The 19,450-nt window shown below is 41.7% G+C and overlaps 1 protein-coding gene across 3 annotated transcripts in view; it reads right to left on the bottom strand.

Annotated features, from left to right (window-relative positions):
- Window positions 1-19,450, bottom strand: part of LOC115794462 (mannosyl-oligosaccharide 1,2-alpha-mannosidase IA) — a 196,257-nt gene that overhangs the window by 174,230 nt on the left and 2,577 nt on the right. The gene's annotated exons all lie outside the window — the stretch shown is intronic.

A 19,450-nucleotide genomic window follows, 5' to 3' on the forward strand; every position in this document is an offset into this window, starting at 1 on the left:
GACTGCAGAAGCTGTTGGATATGAATTCAAGTGTTCATAGAGAGATGATATAAGAAAGGCAGTACGTACTAGCAACATAGGCAACCCCCACCACCACCACAGCAGCCTATCACTGCCACAGTCGTCCGCCGCCCCTCAGAGTAAATAACCCGAGTGTCAGCCGCTGACCTGACAGAAAACACCTTATTGATCCCCACAGCAGTTTTGCAGTGTGGCCATTTCGTCACAGCAGCCAGTGGGAATTATGTTAAATGTACTGAAGGGAAAACATACTGGAATAAGCTTTTGTATGTGTGTTTATGCTGAGGCAAAAAGGTTTATTGGGAAATCGGGAGATTAGATGTTCCTGCTGAGTCATTTATTCCCAGACTTTGGTGAAGCACATGGGAAGGAGGAAAAAAAAAAATAAATCACTTTTTCACATATTCAGTTCCTCTGAATTGAAAATAAGGAAAGAGCATGGAGGGCTTACTGAGCCGTCTCAGGGAAACACATTCCTCTACCAAATAAAACACACAAACAAAAGCTGGCATTCACCCTCTTGTTTTTCCATTCCATCTACTTAGCTGAAATCTACGGGAGACCCCTGAAGTGAGACTGTTGTAGAAAAGAAGCCGAAGAAAGCAGCAGAAGAAAGAAAAGGCCCGTCAGTCCTGTCAGTGTACTCAGCCCCAGGGCACTCTTCAACACGCCTCAAAGGAAGGTGTCGTAAAATACAAAGAAACACAACTACATGCTTCACCTGTTACGCTTCGCTCTCTCTTGAAACTGTACCCCTCCTTTTAAATCTTTTTTTTTCCCATTAATATTCCCCACATTCAGGTGGTATAAACCATCAGCGCCAAAGTGAGAGGTGGGTCTGCCCATAAGGGCAGTGCCATATCACATCTTCGATAATACCGGTAGAAATGATGCGATATGAAAATGTCACATTGCGATATCACTGATAGTAGCAACGCCATGCGTTTACATTCCCTAGTGTGTGCAACAACAAGAGCAGGCATGTTTGAGAGCAAGAGCTGCATGTCAGCCCCCAATGATGATTTCATACCTAAAAAAGGGAATAATTCAGCAGCTGCTCACCTTGTTTCAATAGATTCACACTTCAAATTAGAAAGTGTCTCATCAATGATAGTAGCTTATTGGAAAAGAAGATTGGAAAATGCCCTTTATTTACTTACTTGTAGCCTGCAGGCAGCAACATTTATAAGTGTATCGATAAAATGCCCAGTATTTTTTTTTTTTTTTTTACCTATATTGTCAGAAATATTGCAAATAATAATTTTGATGCTATATCACCCACCCATATTGCCCATAAATAAACTGTCAGTAAAACCCGGACTCCCCCCCCCCCCCACCATGAAATGTTTGAAGAAAAGGTAGAAAAGTGCACAATTTGATGCCATTTTAATACCAGTGTACTCAAGGTGCTCATCGACATGCGTTGGATGACAGAGCAAACATAAGGGAGCAGAATGTTAGTGCACAGAGCCATATCATTCATAAATTCAATTGTTTTCCTTGTGTTGTCTAATAAAAACAGACAGTCTGTCTTGCAGGATGGGGAGGGGTGACTACAGAGTGCTGAAAAGGCACTTTCTAAGAGCCGCTTTCCTGGACCTTTGAAGTGCCAATAACAGGCAGCAGAAAATTCTTTTGATTCCTGTGCTTTTTTTGGTTTATGTGGAAGAGTGTGCTGTGACCTTTGACTGTGAATGTGCAGAAGTTGACAGTGAGAGAAGACAGATGTCAAACTGATACTGATAAGGTTGGTCTCTGTAGGGAAAAAGAAAGACAGGGGGGGAAAAAACCCTACGCCATGTCTGCTGAGTCCACTTCCTGTTTCCTGCTTTAGACCTGAGAGAAAAAAAATACCTCAGCCAGTGTTTCCAGACACTCAGCTAGTTTCACTGAAAAACTTTATCTGCTACTCAGGGGCAGTTTCAGGGCATCAGGACTCACTAAATGTCTCTATAGCTGAGGGAAATAAGTCAAAAACACCCATTAAAATGAGCTCTGAGAACAGAAATACAGGAGTAGGCATTTTTGTACTGAAGAAGAGAGGGTGTTATTGAGCTTCATCACTGCGAGCATGACAGCAGAGATGAGGATCGACTGGGTGCTAGAGTGCGCATACAAAAATGATACACCCAATCCAAATGAGATATGATTTCATACAAAAACTGTAAAAAAACAAAAAAAACAAAAAAAAAAGTCACAGTGCTCTTGCGGTTAAAAGCATTTAGAAGGCGACTGTTTATGAAAATGCATGTCAGGAGGTTGCAGGTAGCCCTGGGCACCAGTATGTTAATATCCATGTTCGAATGATAAGTGGATAAAAAAACGTGCTGACTCAGAACTGTTGGGAGTGGATGGCACAAGAGAGATCTGGCAAGAAGGCACTTGCCACAGAAATATGGTGAAAATGAAAGGGGATTTTTTTTTTCTTTTTTGAAACATAATGAACCACAACTAAGTTGCAAAACAAAACAACAACAAAAAAAGCAAGTTCATGGGCAGTTGCTTCATCCTTGTCTCTCACCTCAAGTTTGCCTGATTAATGTCTGTGTTGTTCATACAGTAATAACCTCTGTCATCATTCCAGAGCCATCAATTTGCACCTGCCCACCAGCTGTAACTATTAAATTTCCCATGTCAACTCATCATCTGATCCAGTCTTCCAAACCCAGCCAGCTGCTCCTCATTCCAAATATATAGCGCACATATAAAGGACATGTATCAGTTACACTGCATTAGATTATCAAGGTTACCTTAGTGTTTAGCCTGTTCTTGTTGCCAGTACTGCTTTTAATGTTGAACTGATGCATTTACAGACTTCAGGCTATTTTGCTTGGTTTGGAAGTCTTTCTGTTGCCAACTATGAGCCCAATTTTTGACATAGAAAAAGACTTTTTACAAACCTTCCATCTCCCAGTTCCACTATTTCACTGCTGCTATTAAACAGATATTTTTCCACTTTCAGCACCATAACATAACAGTGATTTTGGCAACAGTTAAGTGCCTTTGCAAATTTATCTAGATTGAAGAATCCTGAAGGACTACTTGACCCTTTTAATTTTACTTTAATTACATGTTACAATCACATGGACACAGTGGTACGACTCAGTCAAGGCGACATGTCTATATAGCTTCTGCACTTAAGTGTGCAGGATTTTTGTTTAAGGATAAAGACTTTAAAGGTTCATGGCAACAACAACTCCTCAGTGTGGGCTTCTGCTTGGCTTTCATCCAGTATTGTTCAGTTTATATTTCAGTGTCCAGTAGCGTGGGAGGCAAAGCGGTTATTAATCAGCAGCCAGCTTCCCCTATCTGGGTCGTTATGCAGCATCCTACGTGTTGGAACAGGATAAGAGTCGGAGGTTAAGTTTATGAGCCCGGGGTTGAGGATGTTACTGTATAGATCCTGCTCCCTGTTCTGGGCTGAGAGCTGAGAGACAAAAATGCTGCAAGGAGCAACAAGTACAATGATGATGATGCATTCAAATGCATGTTTGTGTTTTTCTTTTATTGATTTTTCCTTTATGTTTGTGTATGTCCGTATATTTTTTATTGTTGTCGTTGTTCTGGGATGTACTGTAAATGTTAATGTCCCTTGAGGCAGCTCATTTGGAGTCGTATGACTGCTCAGGGTCAGAAATATGTAAAGTTTTTTCACCCTAAAGTTCATTTTATTTTGCCCTGTTTTTTTATGCTCTGCTGGCTCTACTCCAAGTGCAACATCAATAACACCATCAGCTGCTCCATTGGATGGGCTAAAAAGCCTCTGACCTCAGGCTCCAGTATTACTCAGAACTTCATTTAGGAGTTTGGCTTCCATAGATAATTTAATTTGATGACCATGTGTAATAACCTTGTGTGAATATCAACTGATGTCCACAAGTCTTCCAAGCCTCTGTTTTCTGCGTCCCTGGATTAGATAGGTAGGCAGGAGTGACAAGCTCCACCCAAATTGCATTCATATCACTGCATTCACAGACTAAATCATGGCAAGTAATTAAATAACTTCATCATGCCTGAGCTTGCTGCAACACACAACTGAGGGGCAAGCCTTTCCTTTCACAGAAACAGATCTGCCCTACCACTATCCCACTGTGTTACACATTTCTGATGGGCACTGTATAATCACAGTATGAATCACTGTCATAATCAGCATGCCTTCTAACCTGCAGTGTCAGTAAAGTATTCTAACATGAGTACTGTTTGCCAGAAGATCCATCTGTTTCACGGGGCAGGATGATGGCAGTCGGACAGACGTGAAAGAAACTCACTCGACAGGCGCAGAAACACAACAGTACAATTTTTCCACTAGAACATGGCAGATTGCGCAACAAGCAACAGAGTGAAATTTAGAAAGACGGATGGAGAGAGTATGGAAGAGAGAGACAAAGAGAAAGTGACGTGAAATTCACTTCAAATTGTGTGCAAGCAGAAGTGCAACAGAACCAAAGGGCCGGAGGAGGAAATGGAAAAGGAGCCTTACGACTAGAAAGCTGAGACTCCCTTTAGTTCACACTTGCCATAAATTATTAATGCGAGCACAGAAGAAATGAGTGCAGCAAACAGGGAGGGGCAGATGAAGCGCCAAGTGTGAGTCCCCCAAGATAACCTCCAAAAATGGACTAGTCCCAAGTGGCTGGAAGTGACAGACTGCACAAATGCATTAACACTAGATGTAAGACATAGGGCACGGCTCATCAAAAACAATGATTTCTTATGGGCACATTTGAAGCAAAAACACACTTCAGAAACACTCACTAGCTCACAGGGATTATTTGCTCATGCACTCAGGGGACACTTTATTAGGTACCTTGCTAGTACTAGTACCAGGTTGGACCCCCTTTTGCCTTCCGAACTGTCTTAATTCTTCAGGGCACACATTCAACAAGATGCTGAAAACATTCATCAGAGATTTTGGGCCATATCGACATGGTAGCATCACACAGATGCTGCAGATTTGTCAGCTGCACATCCACAATGTAAATCTCCCATCTCACCACATCCCAAAGGTGCTCTGTTGGATTGAGATCTGGAGACATCGGAGGGCATTTGAGTACTCACTGTCATGTTCAAGAAATCAATCTGAGATGAAGTGAGATTTGTGACATGGCATGTTATCCTGCTGGAAGAAGCCATCAGAAGATGGGTACACTGTAATCATAAAGGGATGGATGTGGTCAGTAACAATATTCAGGCTTTGGCATTTAAATGATGCTGAGCTGGTACAAAAAACAAGAAAATATCCCCCACAGCATTACAGCACCAGCAGCTCAAAGTAATTTAAGTCACCGTTCTTCCCCATTCAGACGCTCAGTTTGAACTTCAGCAGGTCGTCTCAGCCATGTCTGCCTAAATGCATTGTGTAGCTGCCATGTGGCTGATAAGGAAATTTGCATTAACAAGCAATAGAACATACCTAATAAAGTGGCCGTGAGTGTGTGCTGAATTCATTATTTGAGCTTTTATTTATCAAATGATTGATTTCAAAACAAAATGACTCAGATTAATCAGCATGTGATTTTGGGTTTGGGTTCATACTGGGTTTACATAAAATTCAGTCATCACCTCTAGATGCAAGGCTGGAAAGCAACACCAATCCTTTAATATGTGTGGATGGATTACAGGTGCCAGACTGGTATGCCATGGGGGGGGGGGGGGGGGGGGGGGGGGGGGGGCAATTAATATGAGTAGTGCTTTTTGTCACTGTGACAACTCCACCACTGTCAGCCTGGTCTGCCTGTGGCAGCCTGTGCCAAACATGAGCCCTTTGTTTAAGTTTGGGCTTTTCTGCTCTGTTAGCTCCTTTAGCTCTGTTAGCATTGCACATTCCCCCATGTGTCAACTTCCCTGCAAAAACGCGTCTGTTCGCCCTCGGCCAACAGTCCCCTACAAGTGGAACTGCACTGCTGTTATAGGCTCTGTTTCATAGTAAGAACACAAGTAACCAAATCTTGGCCAGCTGCTGAAAGGAACCCAAAACACAAACGATTTGGCATTCTGCAAGTTGCTCTTCTCATGCTGCACAAATTCATAATAATCATATAAATCTAACTTTCCAAGTCCAATGGTTTTCACCTCAGTGTTACTCATTAGATGCCCATTGCTGAACATTGGGGTCAAAATGTCAAATTAAAGCACATTTTTGAATACACCAGCAGCCGCAGCACTACGACAGAAAAATTCAGAAATGGCAATTTCTTCTGCTGATATTTATTTTAACTAATTAAAATTAAACTAATTAAGTAATAGCTATTCGCCTTCTCCCCATTTTCAATTACACATCAAGGTAATATGATTATTACATTATAGGTCACAATAAGATATGAAGCTTTAATTTACAGCAGTGATTAAAACGCTTTTGTCAAGTGTCAAATTATAATGTAGATAACAAAAATATTATTAATTGGACCCTCGTGTCACTCAGAGCGGTGTACCCCCCCCCCCCCCCCCCCCCCCCCAACATGCAGTATGCTTTTTTAATTAAGTTGCTATGGAAATTGAATCTTTTTTTTTTTTGTAGGATAGGCTATTTCTTCTGTCACACCTCTTGAGCACATTGCCTTGAATAGCCATCTGTAACCTAGATTTCATGCATACTTTGCTCCCGCTGCAAAAATCTCTCCAAACATCCAATTCCATTACAGCAAGATGGTTAAACTGTAACAACCTGCGTTTCAAGCAGGCTGCTGACTGGTGATCTCGGTGTCTGCTTACATTGCAACACCTTTCAGCTGAATGTATAAAATATTTAACTAATAAAAAAATATATATATTTTCAGGTGGTTGTATGGCTAACAGCTTAAGGTGATATAATTAGCAATAACATGTTTTACTCCTAACAAGCAACAAATATCGACAAAACTAAAGCAGCAGCCAAAAAAGCTGCCTCAAGGCAGACTGATAGACTGTTTCCACCAACAGCATTTAAGGAAGTAGCCATAATGAGCAGATTACACTGAATCTACACGAATTTCTCCTCTTCTTCTTCCCTTCTCCCTTTGAAGCCCTATTTCAAAAAGAAAGGGGGGGGGGGGGAGATCCTGAATAACCTGACTAAACAGGAGATTAATTTCATATTATATGCGTGCTGAAATGTTTTCAGGACCTTTTTGCATCTCTGAAGGTCGACGGGCTATTTTCTGACTGTATATGCTTGCCCCAAATGTAGTAGAATCTAACAGCTCTCTACCTTTTTTGGCCCAAATTGTTCAGTAGACTAAAATAATATACTTAATGTATGCTTATTTCAAAGAATATTCAGAATAAGCAGAAGCTAGAACAGATGCTGGGATCAGATTTAATTCACTCCAGTCAGCATACAGTCACCTCTTATAAAGACTCAGTGGGCCTCAGAGGTCCTCCAGCAAACTGTGTTTAAAGCACCACACACACACACACACACACACACACACACACACACACACACAGTATAAACCCACGCACAGCCATACACACAATTGCTGCCGTCTTGTCCCGGCCTCCTGCTGCTGATTCTGCTAGGCTTGGCTCTTCAGCTAATGTCCACTGCAGAATTAATTGCAAGCATCCATCTCATTTTACTTGGAAAACACAATAGCGATGTTACCGTAAGCCTCCCACACACTCACACACATGCATGCATTTTGTGCTCTGTACCCCCTGGAGACGGGTCTGTTTTTCATTCCCAAAACTTTTTCCATTAGACTCAGTCCTCTGCTGAGAGCCTGGAGTTTTGGAAGAAAGCAAGCACACAGATGCTTTACATTTCATCTACAGGCTGAATGCAGTGCACTGACAAGTGTTATAATAACTTCCAGATATAGTACAATAGCTTGAAACATCTGTGACTCCTTAAAGCTGATCTCAGAGTGGGAGAAAACTAAACCTAAAAAGAAAAAACTCAACTTATCCGGAATATATGAGGAAAGTCTAAAAGACTTCCATGCACCACAGTTCACAGCTTGGAACGTTGGCCTGCTGTATTTGCCATATCTGTGTGCTCAAGTTTCCCTTTCTGAGGTTATGATCAACATTACCCATGTGCTCACATTTACTCATATGGTGGTGACTTATCTGACAAAACTGTTTTCTTGTTTAGCATTCCTGATCATCCCACTGCTCATGTTTCTTATCCCATGAAAAGATGTTCAAATTGGTACGTACACTGATCAGCATTAAATTCATTATAATGCAACGTTCAGCTGGGAAGCACCCACTTAAACATGACTGCAGACTAAGCAACCCCTCCCCCAAAGACAACAGCTTACCCCAGCAAGACAATGCACCTAACCACACCACAAAACAGCTTAGGAATGGCTCAAGAAGTACAAGAGCCCAAGGCGTTTACTGGGCTTTGACTTTGGTCTCGAAACGCCCCTCGCCAGATTCCACTCCGACTGAACATCTGTAAGATGTACATAAAGCCTGACCCACTGAGGCAACGTCCCACAACCCACAGAATAGGACAGCCACCTTCAGCACCCAGAAGCCACAGGACAACCCCAGACATCCTGAGTCCATGCCTTGTCTGGTGTGAACTTCTTTGGCAGCAAGAGGGCGTATACACAAGGAGGCATTAATGTTGTCACATCACTGATTTAAGCCACAGGCTGTTATACAGAAAAATAATATTTTTAATGCTAAACTGAATAGCAGATTGGCTGACATTTGATTTATAGTTTCAAGTTTGTTGCACTGGTGACCACATCAAACAGTAATGTCAGAGTGTACTGCCCATACATGTGTACTTTTGTCATTGCAACTAGGTTTTAAAAAATAAAAAAAAAAAGAAATATTGGAGGAAAGTAAAGTAAGATTTACTCCAAACACTAAAAGTGTGCTTATTTGAACAAAGGGAATATCTGTGGCTACTTTTCCAATGGCAAATAATTAACACTAGTGGGAAAAGCTGCATTTATATTCTGACATGCTTTGTGCTACTTTTAAAACAGTATTGAGCTCAAGCCTCAAGTGCATTCAGTTATATTATATATATATATATATATATATATATATATATATATATTTTACCTCACCAAATACAATCGTCATTCCAATCTGAAGGTTTGTGAAGTCTCATACTAATTAATCTCCATAGGATGGTGCCAATATCAATTGATAGTTAAAGAAACCAGACCTTTCTGATTTTCTTGTGACCAAATAAAAATACACTGAGTTGTTGCTAAGGCACAAGCCTGTGTTCAGCTCATGAGGTTTGGGCACACTTCCAATCTTGAGTCCTGGCTGACAGAGTACAAATTTTGCTGTTAAAACTCAGTTTATTTTTATGCCAATCTAAAAAGTGAATTTTATTAAAATTTCGCAGCTTAGACATACTGCACTTTGTCATAATTAAGGTTATTTTATCAAATCTGAAAATTGCTGCTGTGTCATTACCATGTGAACCATCATTTTTAAAATGCGGGTTAAATTGGAGTAAATTCAAAGTGGCATGATCTCAGTCTCCAACGCATTTCTTCCCTTGTAGGTAGAAGACAGTCTTTAACTCGGTCACCCAGAGATGTCATTACAGCAGTTCATTTCCATTTCCATCTTTATTCCATTGTGTGTCTGGAAGACCACAACAGATGAGATAATGAGAGTGTGGATGAGCAGGCTCACATCTTCTGGGGGAGGTTTAGTTAGCGGCAGGTTTCCACTCTCACGGTGGTCCAAATGAACTAAGGATCACTGTTTCAGTACTGTTAGCGCATAAAGTCTAATTAGATCATCTGCATGATTCTAAAGCACTGCAGTACAAGTATAAGGGACTAAGGTGAAAACTGACTTGCCTCACAACAGCCACAGATTATGCTACTATGCACTGAGTTGTTGGCTTACTGACAGATTCTATGCAGAGATGCAAATAATAATTTTTTGATTTTTTATTTTTTTTTAAATGTATAAATTATTTATTTTATCTTAAAAATCTAAAAAAAAAGGCCTATCAAATCTTCTGAGGCCTCACATTTGGGAGTGTCTGGCAGCGCGCCGGTTAGCTTCGCAAGCTGGACAGACGCCATGCAATTTTTATCAATCTCGCACAGCGTTTTGACTGGGTCAGAAAGCGCAGCTTCTCTGCTCAGAGATATCAGTGTCCTGGGTGTTGATAAAAGAAATGAGTTACTTTGCATGACTACAAAGCTAAAACTGCACTTCTGGCTTAAGTGGTTAATTTAAATGGATTATGGATATGTGGGACAATTTACTAATGGACATTTTATTTGACTTTATTTTATATTTGTGCATTTACAGGTCAGCAGTTATTTTTTTTGCTGTAGCTTTTTCCTCTAAAGACTGATTGCTTTAAATGTTACAGTAATACTAAGATAAGATAAGTAAGACTTATTATACCATTTCATTTCATTTTCTTAAATACGGAGGGGCAAAAAATTTAAAAAACTGAATCTCTGACATCTACAGTGGAAGGAAAGGCTCTCTCTTATGCTGTGAGACACATTTGTGGAGACTGTTTGGGTCCCTTTAGAATAATGGGTTGCTCCATATCAATACAAAGTTGCTGTAAGTGATTATTTTTATCCCATGATGAAACATTTCTGTTTGGGTGTGATCTCTGCTATGAGCCCTTGTAGTCCTCACCAGTTCTCATTTTAACTGATCACATACGATGTGTCAGATCAAAACCAGTACGTTAGCCCGCGCCCCCCCCCCCACCGTGATCAATAAAATACCAAAGAGACTTGAAGAATCAATGCCAATGAGCAGTGAAGCTGTTTTATAGGCACACCCATAGAAAGAAACTTTGTTAGTTTTTTGACAACAGTGTTGCTGTTGTTGTTGTTGATGCCTGCCCCCCCCCCTCCCCTCCAGAAGCTTCACACCCCGACCAATTTGTTTTTCACAAGTTCAGCAGCAGTTCAGCACGATGCCCCGTATCCTTGAGCTGTCACAGTTGATTAACTGAAACAACACATCTGGAGTTCTGCAAAAAAAAAAAAAAAAAAAAGTCAACCACATTGACTTCTGAAACTGGACAGGGAGTTACACCCATTTCCTGTTGTTGAAGCACTTTGCATCCTCACCCATCCCTCTCTGAGTGAGAAAACAAAAGTTCTGACTTTCCCTCTCCAGGAGTAAAAAAAAAAAAAAAAAAAAAAAAAAATCCCAACATTAAAAATCTCTGATAATGCCTCACTAATGGCTTTTGATTTTAAATTCAAGCAGACAACAGATTAAGTTACAACATCACCGGAGGGGGGAGGGAGAAGGGGGGGGGGGGGGGGAGAGAGAGAGAGTTTTCAGGATGTTAAATGTTTAGAAAGATTATATTCCAAGTGTATATTTATTCAATGCTTACATGTAATGAGTTTTTTCATTATCTTTTTTTTTGACAGAAGGGTTTTAGCTGTACTTTTTAAGTAAGCGATTTCTGTCAATAGCAATTTTAAAAAGCTCATAAATGTTCACTCTGTGGCAGCTGCTTTCCAGAACAGGACGATTTTAGGTGATATTTCTGAGGATTGACAATTTAATTTAAACTGGCTTGGTCAAGGTAAATATCTAAGAGCTTTAGAGACTTTATTTATTCTAAAAATGCACATGAGTGCATTTCTCCACACCTATCTGTGCAAGTTATCTGATTTAAAAAAAAAACCAAAAAAAAAAAAAACCAAAGAAACCTTTGTCCTACACTTCTCATCCAATTAATGATCAACAGACTGGTAGTGCTCACACCCACAAACAGTCATTAGCAGACTATCACATCGGTTTGTTTTTTAACTGCCTTTCCACAGACTTGTGCATGAATGAAAATTGCAATTATCTTGCAAGCCTATCATCCAACCCTGATAGAAAGGAAAGAAATCTATATGGGTCCCTAATGAGCACTGAGCACCATTGCTGTCATTTGATTAGGGGCTTAATTGTGATAATAATGAACAAATACACCCAGCTCTGGCTAAAACGGTCTTGTAAGCATTCAGCTAATTAATGGCAATTTGCCCACTGATGCCAATGAAGAAGAAAATCGCTAGGGAGACACATTTTCCCTTCAACCCAAAGAAATCTAGACAGCACTGTGTTGACCATGAAAATGCAATTGTATGTCTTCCACAGTAGCCTATTGTCCTCACTCTGGCAGAAAATGCGATCCTCACCAACAAAAGTCGATGTCTTCTGGAGATCCGGCTAAATTGTAGGTCAAATGCTTGACAGCATTATTCAGCCATCTTGAAAGTAGGCTGAAACCATGTCACAACATGATAACAACAACGCAGACAGGCCAATCTGCAGCGACAGTAGCTGGGTAGCCCACACTGACTCTCTGGTGATGCAGAGAAGGGTATAGTTGGCAGAGCCGTGGCAGTCAACATGCCTGGGGACACCACATAGCCGAGATGCAGGGAGGATGAAAGGGAAAGGAGAGGAGGTAACAGACACACACACAGTAGCAGTGCTTTCTGAAAATCACAAGTACACAGAAGACAAAGAGTGACAAGATAAAGACGACATACGAGAGTAAGCCAGGTCCTCGAGCCCACTCTAATGTCTTTACCCTGTGAACACAGCCGTGCATGTTGTTTCTGACCAATTAGGCAGGCATAAAGGCAAGGGGCTGAAACTCAGCTGGGGGCTCAGAGTCTGCTGGTTACATCTAGGCCACTCTTCCCCACTCCTTCTTTCCCATTTGTTGAATCTGCCTGAGCAGCGAGGCCAAAGAGGGAACGTGGGGATTAGAAGTGGTGGGGGCAATTTCATTTGGCACCTAGCAAGGGACATCAAGCAGAGTCTGCAGCAAACAAGGCCAAGGCCTGGACCCTTCATCTTTCCAATTTTCTTCATCTGTAGCACGGACACACACACACACACACACACACACAAAAACTCAAGAAGGCTGAAAGCATGTGTACCACAAAGAGATTTCTGCCCCAAGGGAGAGTTTTAAAAGAAGATGGCCGTCCACATATATTTACAGAAATAGCAACAATCACAAAGGCTGCTTCCCTCATGCTTTGTTATTATTATGGAGCTAATAATGTCCACCAGAGCAGTCAAAGAGTGGAGATAATGATTTTAAAGCATGATTATAAGCCTTGATTTATTTATGTATGAAAGTGATGCCAAAACCTAAGTGCAGAATGGAGAACTATGATCATGATATACAACTTCTGTATGTAGAACCTGGGTAGTTTTAGCCTCATCAAAAAGCCGCTGCCCTGGAAAGAAAAAACTATGGAACTTGAGAGGCATCCAGTCAGTATAAAAAATTTAAAAAAAAATAAAGAAATGTGCATTTCTGCTGTAATCACAGGCCTTCAGAAGCCAGGATTAAGATACACACACATTATGACCTCATTATGTCAGCAACACCGTGAACTCAAGATAAACGAGCTTCCATGGAACTTATTGCAACATCACAGCAATGGAAGGGGTGATAGTTTGAAAAAGGTTTGGGGCTGTGTAACAAAATCTGAGCAAAGTGGAAATCTGCTTAAAAGAAAGACACACAACTGCTGACAAGAGCGCGAGTACGGAGTCAAAGTATGGCAAAATGTGGTCCATACCTTATGTCACGATGCTCTACTTTTATGGGCAACTGATGCAATACCTGTGGGTTGACAGCAGGACCTTGTTCAACAGGTGGATAAAATGTAAGGTTGTGCAAATACCAAAGTACAGGAACAAACATCAAGGACTTTTTGGGGGGGCAGGGGGGGCTGAATTTTCATTATGTGTCAAGTGAAAACATCTGCAAACTGTTGACTAGGCCACGTAACCCTTAAAGTCTAATAGGAACATTTTACAGTGCACAACACCACCCTATCACACACACACACACACACACACACACACACACACACACACACACACACACACACACACACAAAATGTAGCAAAGAATACTACACAAACTGCACCACTCTAAAATTCTGGATGAAAATGAAGACCTTTCTAGCCTTTTAAGAGAGAGGGGAACTTTTTGTTCTAATCTAAATCAGCACACACTCACAGACATGAAAAAGCACACACAAAAATATACAAATATACTTGTACAAAGCAGCTTATCTGCATATCTTAACCATCTACAAAGAGTTGTGTATGAATGCCCTGCACAAGAGATATGTACATACGCACAAAAACCCTCGCACACAGAAGTACACACCTCTTGAAAAGCATGCCTCAACAGAGAAACTTTCCCTGAAGCTAGTGCCCTCACCACAAAGAGAATCCAAGAAGAAAACTGCCATGAATGCAAACGGATGTAAGCTAACATCTCCTCCTTTTTAACTCACATCCTTCCTTTTGCTCTCTCCATTTCACCTGATCACTTACTTCCTGCAGTGTCTGCCTGGGGAAAGACCTGGTACTGTGTAGCTTAATCAGCGTTTATCACCCAGAGAAAAATACGCAACTCCACTGGCTCTGATGGGCTTTTTCCCCCCCTGACATTTCTCCATCTTACTCTTACTTTGCAGAGCACACATTTCCTAGACAAAGATGGGTTGACCTTTAAGGTCATTAGCTGGGGATCTGATGCCTAACTGTCCAAAATCATTTTAAATTGTGTCCCTGCAGGCAAGGGGGTTATTTGACCAGCAAGGCTACAGAAACAAAATGATGGCAATAAAAGACAAACCTGTCATCACCATGTCAGCATTTAATGTGGATGCAGAATAGCAGCACATAGGATACTGCCATTTTCTCCTTTGGACAACAAGCATCATATTAAAAGGTATCCTGGGGAGTATTTAACCACTGGTAGCAACACTGAGCAAAAACCCAACAACAGGGAAAACCATTTTGCTTGTGTACGATGCACAAGGGTAGCAAAATGTACAGTCCTGCTATACAAAGGCAGGAAAAAAAAAAAAAGTACTAATGTTAGGATTAAAATACCCAATACCCATTTCAAATGTTTAGTGTAAAGTGCCTGTGCATTCACAACTAAAACTCTAACACTTGAGAGAAAACTATACAGGGAGCCTTAGGGTGTAGGTCATGCTCGGATAAGATCTACTGGTATTATGCAAAACTCAGTATTTGCTTAGTCAAATCTGCATAAAAAGTATTATAAAGTGATATGTGTTGGTCTGTTACATCCAACTAGTATTTATTTGCATTTTATTTGCACCTTAAATATTTAATGTTCATCTACAAACACTCAGCAAATGTTATCTCATCATTATAGATTTGAGTTTGCTGTTTTTCCAAGTCATGATGAAGCTCTGTAAACACAAGGTTACTCCGCAAGACCTCTGCCTTATTTAATTTAACACACCAACATATCCTTAGTTTACTTCTTTGTCACTGGCAACGTTATATATATATCACTATAGGGAGCATTGAGCTGAGAAACGACAAACCCATAAGGACAATGAGTCACAACCACATTCACTGCTTTTAAGTGGGCAAAATGTGAGGTGCCTTGATAGACAAGTGGGCAGAAGATAGGCCCAATGCAAATTCAGATTCCCTAGTTTGATTCACAACCAGATGGGCCATTGTTGAATCGCATTCCCCTGCTGTCTTCCCACAAATGTTGCGTCTTTCACCAGTATCTGTCTAATTAAAAAACACAAATGTCCCAAAATTCTTAAAACAGGAACTAAAAGTACTTAAAGTACTCAGCAGCCTCAGAATCTTTTGGCTTGTCTGTTAATTTGGCCTCTGGGGCTGATTTTTCACACAGGTTCCAATGTAGCCAGCAAAGATCCTGGCCAAGACTTCCTGACTTGTTTACCAATGCTGGTTAATTTAATTAAAATAAAAAAGTGTCCAGACAATTGAACTCAGAATACAGATGAAAATAATAAAGCTTCCAGCACCAAAAATCTTATGCTGTGCCTACAGATTCTGCATATTCTGTTTATGGAGATTAGGTAAGTAATGGATCTCTCTGCTTGCCAGGCATTGGTGTGGAATTACCCAGGTATAATAATTTCTGAGAGTAGCCCGAGATAAAAATTCTAATTTAGCACAAACACAAGTTTCAGAACCTAGATGAAAGGGTCAATTACTTGCTGTGTGGCGGAGAAGGCCGGCATCAGTGCTCAGCAACATTGGCAGGTTTATAATATCTGCCTCAGCTGCCACTGACTTGCACAATATATCAATATCCAGCGGGCCCAGCGGCTCTCTCCCCACATAAACAGACCAAAGACAACGATGGGCTCACATTCCAAACACCAGGCGCTGACATTTGCGCAGCATCCGCAGAGGAGAAGAAAAGCACAAATGTTCCAGCTCTGTGGGAACACTAGCAGAGTGTAAGCCTTTTCTTAAGACTTTGTTCGTCTTCCGTTTCTTTCTTCTCTCTCAGCAGGCAGCCATTTTCCTGGCTCAGACTGGAGGTTGTTTGGCACACCTGATTCAGAGCAGAAGACAGCAGGGGAACGAGGGGCGGAGGGAGGTCACGGTGCTCAGAGCCGGCCAGGAGGCGCCAGCTTAACGGCAGCATTTTATTCAGACAGTCACCCAGCTCACCGGTCATTACGGCTATAAGGGGATTTCAGGTCCAGCTACAAGCTCACCTATTTGTGAGGCTTTGTGTTGGTTTTTTATGAGTGTGTCTGTGTGTGTGTGTGTGTGTGTGTGTGTGTGTGTGTGAGTAACAGTGAATCAGTTGGAACAATAGTCTAATTTCTTTTTCCCACAGGAATGGACTGAGTCTTAAAGGACTGAGTCTTAAAATTGTCTTGAGAACAAATAAAATAACATTATATCTAAAAATATGGCATAGAGTAGCTGGATACCAGATTTTAATGCAGGCACACACTCACTCATATGAATGGATGAGTGTGTCCAAACCGTGGGCAGGTATTGTGTTCCAGCTGATTTCAGCTTTGTACCCTTTCAGTTCAGTTTTAGAGGCCCCCCCCCCCCCCCCCCCCCCCCCCCCCCCCCCCCCCCCTCCTTTTTTTTCTTGGGAGAGGTAAAAACTACCAGTACCTTGGGAATTTTTAATGTCTTCTGGTAAATTCTGCTGAAAATAAAGCCATTTTCCCTGCAACCGTTTACTCATCTGGAAGCTGAAGCAAGCAGATGAGGTTCATGATGCTGCCGTTAGTCTGCCAGTGAGGTGAACAAACAAGCTGATGGTGGTTTACCCACACTGTGTCATCACCACTGTGTACTTTTTCCTTACAATTTTAGTCACTTTATACTTTAAAAACTACTTCTTAAACCTCAGTTCTTTGTTTTTGTTGAAAAAGGGGGTTTCCATTTCTCGAGCATACTGATTGTTATTGTGAATTATATGTACGCACACACACACACACACACACACACACACACACACACGCACACACACACACACACACACACACACACACACACACACACACACACACACACACACACACACAGCCAGCTGACCAATAAATAGACTTGTTTCACAACAAAACAGATGTACCTCATTTGATTATTGTGATGCAGGTGGGCTTGGACCTGGATGAATAAACACAGTGACAACAGAACTGAAACTGTCAAACTCCTCATTTATCCCCAAGCTCTTGACAAACTAGTGCACACACACACACACACACACACACACACACACACACACACACAAACACACACACACACACACACACACACACACACCAACAAAGAAGCCTTGAAGACTTGCATTGCTCCACTAGAAGAGGCTCTGCCACAAGAGGCTGCCCTGACTCTGTCCTCTCACTGCAGTACTCAAAGCTGTCAACTCAGTCTCCTCCGTTCACGTGCATCTAATGTTAGAGGCCACATTATATTCCACTTTACACAAGCAAAGGGCTTCATTTGACAGCAGCACCATATCTCTGTTAAACATTCAGGTGACAGAGGAGCGAGCACATCATAGGCTTTACAGGCTTTGCCTCTTAATGCAAACTTTGCTTTTTTTATGTATGTTATGTCGCTGAGACGACCATGTGAGAGAGATATGGAGGCTTCAGTCTGTGAATGCGCCTCAGCCCTCAGAGCTACAAAGCTCCCATCACTCCCTGACATCCTTTTTGCTGTGCAGTTGTGTTTGTTTGGCTGTGCCCCTTCTGTGCTCTGCATCCAGTATTTTATTACTGCACTCCAAGTCCTAACCTTACTGAATGTAAAGGACATCAGCAACTAAATGTGCATGCAGAAAAGGAAACCCTCCTGGTGCTCCAGGCACACATTCTTGTGGTGTGATCTCTGCTACCCAACTTCTTATGCCAGAGCCAATGAGGCAAGAGTACAGCCATGCAGACGACTCAGCGAGCCATAAAGTCACAGAATTACAAACAGGGGGGCTGTATGAAAAATAATCCTTATCTTTATCCTGCTGAGGACTTCTGGTGGAGGGTGAAGTTTTTGCAGGGAGTTTCTGGAATGTTTACAGAACTCTGGCAGTAAATCCTGAGGTCCTGATCTCGCGGTGGGCTCCCTTTAAACATTTGTAATGTGTGATCAGGCAGCCATTGTCCCTTGTTTCACCCTCTCTTGGCAGTGGATGCATACACACAGTGGAAGAAGGTGGGGAGTCTGCTTTCTAGTTGTTGGCATTTGAGAAAAATGATGCCCATTCACAGGTTGGGCATTGAGGAACTCAGTGGGCTGGACCAGTCTTTTTTGGGAGTTTTGGGAGGGGGATACCATCGCTCTGCATTCCATTACAGTGAAAAAAGGGTGTGCTTTTGCAGGGATGTAGATCACAATGTGAGTTTAGACAACTGGCAACAAATGTATTCTTTATGACAGATCCAGCTTTACAGAAATGCACATCAGAAGTTAAAAAAAAAAAAAAAAAAGAGAGAGAGAGAGCACCAAAAACATGTCAGTTTTATTGTTCCAGTTGCTTTTTGATTTTGCGTTGGTGAACCTGGACAAAGCACAGGTTCGCAATGTGTCAGCCTGTGTTGGCAGTGTGGATATGAGCCTCCAGGAAAAAAAAAAAAAAAAAGAAGCTGTTTGCAACACTGCCAGCAGGCTTGAGATGATGGAAACTGCAGCAACAACAACAATAGCAAATCGCAAAAACATAAATTTGGCCTAGCACACAGACACGAAGGAATACAATGCAAGTGAGTCCATCTGTGCGTCTGCTCTTCAACACTTCAATAAATGTCTCAGTTTATCGGGAACATGATTAATACTCTACAACAATAAGTGTGTGAGGAGGGCATGGTGGAAAAGAACTTTTCCTCCGACGAATACGACCGCATGGCGTGAATTTTGCAGAGCTCAGCTGAACACACCAGGCGAGCAAAGTCACATTGACATTCACTTGAGAGAGCATCAAAAAGGAGGAGCTATGAGTCAGTGAGAGCTCAGTGCACGCGGGCAAATCACCCTCCGTTCTCTGACGCCTCAGTCATCATGCAGCACATCACCTCTGGGTATGAAAGGCATGTGAGCAGCATGCGAGGGTGACACCAAGCTGGAAGCGAGAGTGACAACAGAACTTATCAGTGTCACATACCAAAGCTGAAACCCATCCGTAACGTGCTGGCCAGCAATTACACCCCACCTTCCC

This window comes from Archocentrus centrarchus, chromosome 16 (assembly GCF_007364275.1).
Source record: "Archocentrus centrarchus isolate MPI-CPG fArcCen1 chromosome 16, fArcCen1, whole genome shotgun sequence".
In the NCBI taxonomy this organism is placed as follows: domain Eukaryota; kingdom Metazoa; phylum Chordata; class Actinopteri; order Cichliformes; family Cichlidae; genus Archocentrus; species Archocentrus centrarchus.